The sequence below is a fragment of the Trachinotus anak genome, unplaced genomic scaffold (assembly GCF_046630095.1).
Source record: "Trachinotus anak isolate AG129_WGS33_773 ecotype Australia unplaced genomic scaffold, CSIRO_AGI_Tana_v1 ptg000015l, whole genome shotgun sequence".
Classification (NCBI taxonomy): Eukaryota; Metazoa; Chordata; class Actinopteri; order Carangiformes; family Carangidae; genus Trachinotus; species Trachinotus anak.
Window position 1 is genome coordinate 9,952,946 of NW_027273866.1, and position 6,340 is coordinate 9,959,285.

Below are 6,340 nucleotides of genomic sequence, written 5' to 3' on the forward strand. Positions count from 1 at the left end.
ATATATTATTTTATTCTTAAACGTAGTTTTTTTTAAGTCTAGGCTATCCCTGTAAAACGTTATTATAATTTATAGGCTGTATTTGAAGGGCCCCGGTGTTTACATCTATTTAAATTCACTTTATGTCCTGGCATTTGAAAGAGATGGCCGCGGACTATTGAAAGCTTCATTAAATGGAGAAGTTGGTGCTGCGGGCCTATGGAGCGAGCAGCGGGACCCTGGTCGGTCTGGAGGGTCTGGTGTTAACGGGGTTAGTGATGGCTCGTTGGTTTCTAAAGGACTCCCGCTGGTACTGTACACAGACATGACAACTCCGCTTCAGTCCGGCCTCCTTTAATTGGCTTGTTTAACTGGAGGGAGCAGGCGCACATACACCCATATTCTTGTATTTCTACCCTTCTGAGGACCTTCTATATAACTCAGGTCAGACCCGTAATCCACATTTTGATTCAGATCTTAACTGTAACGCTCATTCTTATCTTTAACTAATCCAAATGATGACTTTAAATGACCTCGTCTTTACCATTTTCCCTAATCTGAAACTCAAACTGGGTCTTTTGAGGACAAATGGTACAACAGACACAGAGAACTGAACGATAAGCACTTGCATTAGTTCAGTTGGGCACAGCCAGGAAAGTACTTCATTAGTTTGGAGGAAGAGAGCCTATCAACAACTGACTGAAATGGTTTGAGTATGACTGCCAACATTGCCAGACCTCATAGAGCAGATTACTGTATTGTTGTATATAAGTGATGCTTCATTTAATGTACAACTCTCACTATTTGTCATATTTGAAAACCTATTTCTCAGTCATCTTAAAAGATTCCTGTTCCAGTCTTAGACTGTGTTAATGACATAGTTGAAAAAATAAACTTCAAATTACAGCTGATTTGTGGATACATGCTGGTGTTTTTGCTCACTTCCTCTTGTATGCATTCATCGGTTTCTACTCTCAAAATCGCTTAATACAGAAAAGTGAGTTTGTGTTCAACCTGTTAAGGAAAACTAGATGTAAGGCACAATTTCTACTATTCATAATCAGCTGGGGTTTTGGGGGGTGTTTTTTATTCAAAGATACAAGTGCAGTTGTATGTATGAATTTTAGAGATATGGGTATTTATGGTTCTGATAGTAAAGTAATAAAGTATTCACCGGGCCAGCAATTACAAACTACACCACTTCTGTCAGTTTTAAAGCATAATTCTGCACTATAATTTCTCTCTGTCTACTACAGTACATAACTTTGGCAAATGAGCTTCCAGTATGAGGGTGAGGAAGGTGTTGAGTCTGTGTGCAGTGGGTGGAAGAGTAATTGTTCCGGCCATTTTCTTGTTTGTTTGTTTTGTTGTTGTTGTTTCCCCTTCAAAATCATCTTATTTTGGGAAACAAAGAGATCCTAGCCCTGTTACCAGACTAAATCTGGTAACTAGATCCAGTTTGCCATTTATCAGTCTTTGTAGATACACCACCCTCATGTAATATTTTGTTTCATCTTTACTCTTGGATTTGTTTCTTAATTTTTATATAATGAAAATCAAATTCTATCACTGTGAACACCATGCAGTGAAATTAAAGTTTTTATCCAAAAGAAATGAATGCTGATTCATTTTTCCACTGTTTCATGCTGTGTCAAAATAATTTAGTAAAATATTTTTTTTATTGTAAAAATTAATTTCTTTTTCTCCTGAACTCAGCAGCAGTCACATAAATGTATTGAAATAAATGTGATTTGTAACACTTATAGCTAATGCTAGCAGAGCAAAACCTTAGGTAGGAGATGTGTGCTGAGCCATGCCCACTTTTCAGCAATCAAATCACATGCTTATGAGAATTTAAATTCCCCCCAGACTGTAACACCTCCATATAGTCTGTTTCACTCAGATATACATCTCAGCTAAAGCTAAAGATGCTCTACCCTCTGTTTGTCTCTGACTTTAACTTCTATGCAGATGATACCCTCCTTAAAACATTTTATCTTAACCATAACATTTTTATAACAAATCTAAAGTGTGAGGTGGAAAACACAGGCTACTCGTGTAACATCAAGTTTCTCAAAACATTGACAGAAGCATTTTTGTAATTTCTCACTTTTTGGATTTGTTTGTTTCATGCTTAGGAGGAAGTACATTTCCTTAAATTGCTTTTAAGTTAATGAAATAAAAATGGAATAGTCCTATGCAGTGGTGATCTTAATGCCGAAAATAAACACAGATTATAAACATTTAACATCCACAACTAAACAGCTTGAGTTCTGCAGAAACTTTCAGATGAGGGGTTTATGCCTGTTAACAGCAAATAGGTCAATGTGAAGGTACTACAAACAATTTAATTGTGGAGGGGGAAAAAATCCCTATTTTCTAGTCAGCATTCTTAATTTGGACAAAAAAACATATATATATATATATTAGCAGGCATCGGGAATAGCATCCAGTCTGCAAGGTGGGGATCTAACAGCCTCTGTCCTTCTGAAGTGTCCTTGAGCAGGACGTTAAAAACCTACTGTCAGTATCGTTTAGCCAAAACCCTGCCATGTCAAACTGATAGACACATCCATTTACAAGTTTTCTGACTTTCATGCTATAAACATGAGTCCATTCTTAAGCCTTGAGCCGTTTTTCCGCCTCAGTAGTATTATTAAAATGAAGATAAATTGCGGCCAGTCCCACAGAAATCTTCTTCAAAAGAAACAAAGCCAAATGAACACCGAAGATGTATAAAATGCGCTTTGTTCATCAGAGGGAGGGGGAGAGAAAAGACTCCACTCAGCCAGCTCTGAATGCTGCATTTCATGCCTGCAACAATTATGCTGAAAGGTCAAGTATTACAGCATCTTGTGCTCCGCTTTGCATGCAAAGTATTTCTGTTCACAAATGACCCTCGTTTGCGCTCTTTGCACAATGGATTGAAGAAGCAGATAAACGTCGGACAATTAAAGATTTTTGCTGCTAGCTGACAATAACATTTACCAAAGGGGGTGATTGCAGTTGCTGTGTAATTGTGCTGTTTGTAATGCACATGAATGCTCAGGACTGCTGTAATGAAATGTTTTCGGAACTCAAGAAAGAAGAGAGGCTGTGTTTCAAAAGAAGAAAAGTCTATTATTTTATCTTTGTAAACACGGTTATTTTGATTTTTTTTTAAAATTCTTTTTGAAAAATGGTTCTGCAAAGTTTCTCGATATAGACGAGCTTTTTCTTAGTTTAAAGATTATTTGGCTTGATAAGTATATATTTAAGTTAATAATGCCTGTCTTTCTGCTCATTTTCTATTTACGTATCTGTTTCAGCACCGTGGACAGCACCAGATTTATGTTGCATCTCAAACATGAAAGACTTAAATAATTAAATAAAATATACAACACACACTCACTCTCTCACACACACACACACACACACAAAATACATTTTTTTAAATAGTAAAAAGCCACTCTGAAATTCACTGCTAATTGAATGCAAGCAAATATTATTGCAATGTTGATTCCTCACACATCCTCATATATTCATGAATAGGAACATATGTCAGGAACAACATTTCTAAATCTGCTACACATTTATTGACCAGATCAACCAAGACGCACATGGTTTTATTTTACTTGTCGCAGGTCTGATATTTGTAATATCTTGATACGTGAGCTTTGCTTTAATCATTGCAAATATAATTTGATTCATTAATGCAAATACTCTCTTTTACTTCGGCTTAAAAGTTTGAGATCCGTGAGGCTTGTAATTCTGGAGAAACCAATTAATGGTGCTACAGCAATGTTGCTACACTGGACACAAGCAACACTGCAAAATTATCAAATTCTGCAGTTATTTGAGTTTCAGAAACCCACAGTATCCTGGTATGTCACTGCAATGTAGATATTTACTCCACATTTTAAAAATGTTAAGTGGAAATAAACGTACAATTTATAATTTTCACTAAGAAAACAATGCAAATTTAAAAATGTAAACAGGTCTTAATCGTGATTGATGGTTCAGGCGGACGTTTATTAGAGCGTAGGTTGTATCATTCGTTAATAATAAACCAAACTGTATTCCTGGAATGTATTGCAGCCAGAAATTTAAGTCGCACCCGTATTTGATATTCTGTTAAACTGTAAAAATCATTCCTCTGGTACATAAAACGCAGGTTCTGGCTGCTAAATATTATCCCAAAAGTGATACTGGGGCTAAACAGGCGAATAAAATTCACCGGCTAGTCACTAACTCAAATATGATTACCTTGAGATTAGGGACTAATTGCTTGGGGTTCATGGAGACCAGCCCACCATAAAGCCAGGAGGACTTGGGGAGTTGCACTGTGGGCTTCTACAAAAGAGAGCGATGAGAGCACACACGCTTCCAACAAGTCATTCTCAACAGCTACAAGCAGCACACAAAGACCACACACCGCGCCAAAGACATGTTAATGTAATCCCAGAGTTCTCACTTCTCTGCCGAACAAAACCAGCTCTGCAAAACAGCCTAATAGAAGATAGTTTCTGACGCTGGTAAGATTTCACTTAAAAGTCTCCAGAGGGCTTTTGATGGGCTGCTTGGTGGCCTTAAACTAGGAGTTATAGTTTCCCAATTTAGTGGTAAGTCTCATTTCCTAAATATTATTTGTGAACGAAAAATTTTTTTTTTTCCAAAAAAGTTGCATGCTTCAAGATAAAAGTGAGCGTCGCCTGAAATTATTCACTGCAGAAAAAAAAAAAAAAATCTGTTCACATGCTTTTTGTAGCACAGTGCACTTACAGTGTGAGAGCCAAAAGCTGCTGCTGAGTTGGAGCCATGGCCATAATAGCTTCCCAAACCTCTGAGGGCTTTGACAGGTCTCTTCGGGAGAGGAACACGTAGGCTATTTTAAGATTGCATCAACACCAAAACACGGATAGATAACCAGATAACGCAGTCAAATATATGTTTACAATATAAAATATACTAGTTATGGCAGAAATGCCTGTAGTTGTTTTTTTGTTTGTTTTGTTTTGTTTTGTTTTGTTTTTTTGTTTTTTTTGCAAGGTTTTGCAGCATAGATAGTGTAAATGCCAGGAATCAGAGAGAGGATAATAAGCAATAACCCCTCTATCAAAACCAGAGATCCCTTGTGAAAGACAGGCATTAGATGTGGACACAGGAGTCAGGTGCAGACAGGCCTGCAGGATTAATGCAGCCGCATGTGAGCGCTAATCGACTCACTTCTGGACAACATGGGCGACAATTTACAGCCGACCCTCTGATCTGTAGCTTAAAATGTGCGCGTTTTGTGATGGCTTTTTGCCCGTTGGACAAGTCAGTGGAAGATATATCAACCTGAATCAAAGCTGTAGGCTTAAGTAGGAAACAAGTCGTTTTCGTGAAATTTGAAATAAAGGAGGTGCAGGGTCAGAAAGTGCCAGGTCGCTAAATAGTGGATTAGTTTAGGACCATAAACAGAAAGAAACTTTTTTTTTTTTAGGTGTAAATACAGGCTACCTGTGTTTGAAATCTTCACTTAGGCTAAAGCATGGCAGTGTTGTTGTTTTTGTTTGTTTTGTTTTTCAGAAACAGAAATAGCCTACAGTTTACTCTAAAGCCTAAAGGTCTGAAGATAAAAACAAAAAAAAAAAAAAAAAAAAAAAAAACAGCCCCTATAAATATAGATTCACTCAGGTTGGATTGTATCTTATCCAGACCGAAACTATTTGAAATTATAGCTGTAAGACGTTTGACAACAGTTTATTTCCGCCGTAAAAGAAAATCACCTATCTTTACCTCCGTCCCTTAGCAACCACGTTGTTTACAGTTTAAGACCTATAGCTCTATTAGGCGGAGGGAAAATAGTCCCTGATGATTATTATAGCCTTTGTTTACACAGCGTACACCTACAGGAAAATAAATGACTGGTGGTGTGTGTGTGTGTGTGTGTGTGTGTGTGTGTTCGTTACTGCGGCCGTTTGAAAAAATATTTTTGCACCAAACAGCGCATAGGTAGGTCTGCATGTGGTCAATCTCTGGGCCTATGAAAATGTTTGCGGAGACTTGTGCTTGTTTGTTATTGACGCCGGACACTAACAAGCATTTCGCCTTTTCCTTTCAATGCACTGATTGATTATTGATAGAGCAGCCGATAGCCGAGCGCCGACACGGGGATCCGCGAGTTATTTGAGAGGAACAGCGCGCTGTTTGGTCAGGGATCTCATCGATAAGCTGCCCTTTGAGCAGCGCTAGTGTTTGATGTTGGGAGCCGAGAGACCTCACCTTTCTGACTCACACAGAAAACACACACACACACACACACAGAAAGAGAAAAGAAAGAAGAAAAAAAAAAGTACATAAAGGCTGAGTTTACTCTGCAGGCCATGCTTGTGTGAGC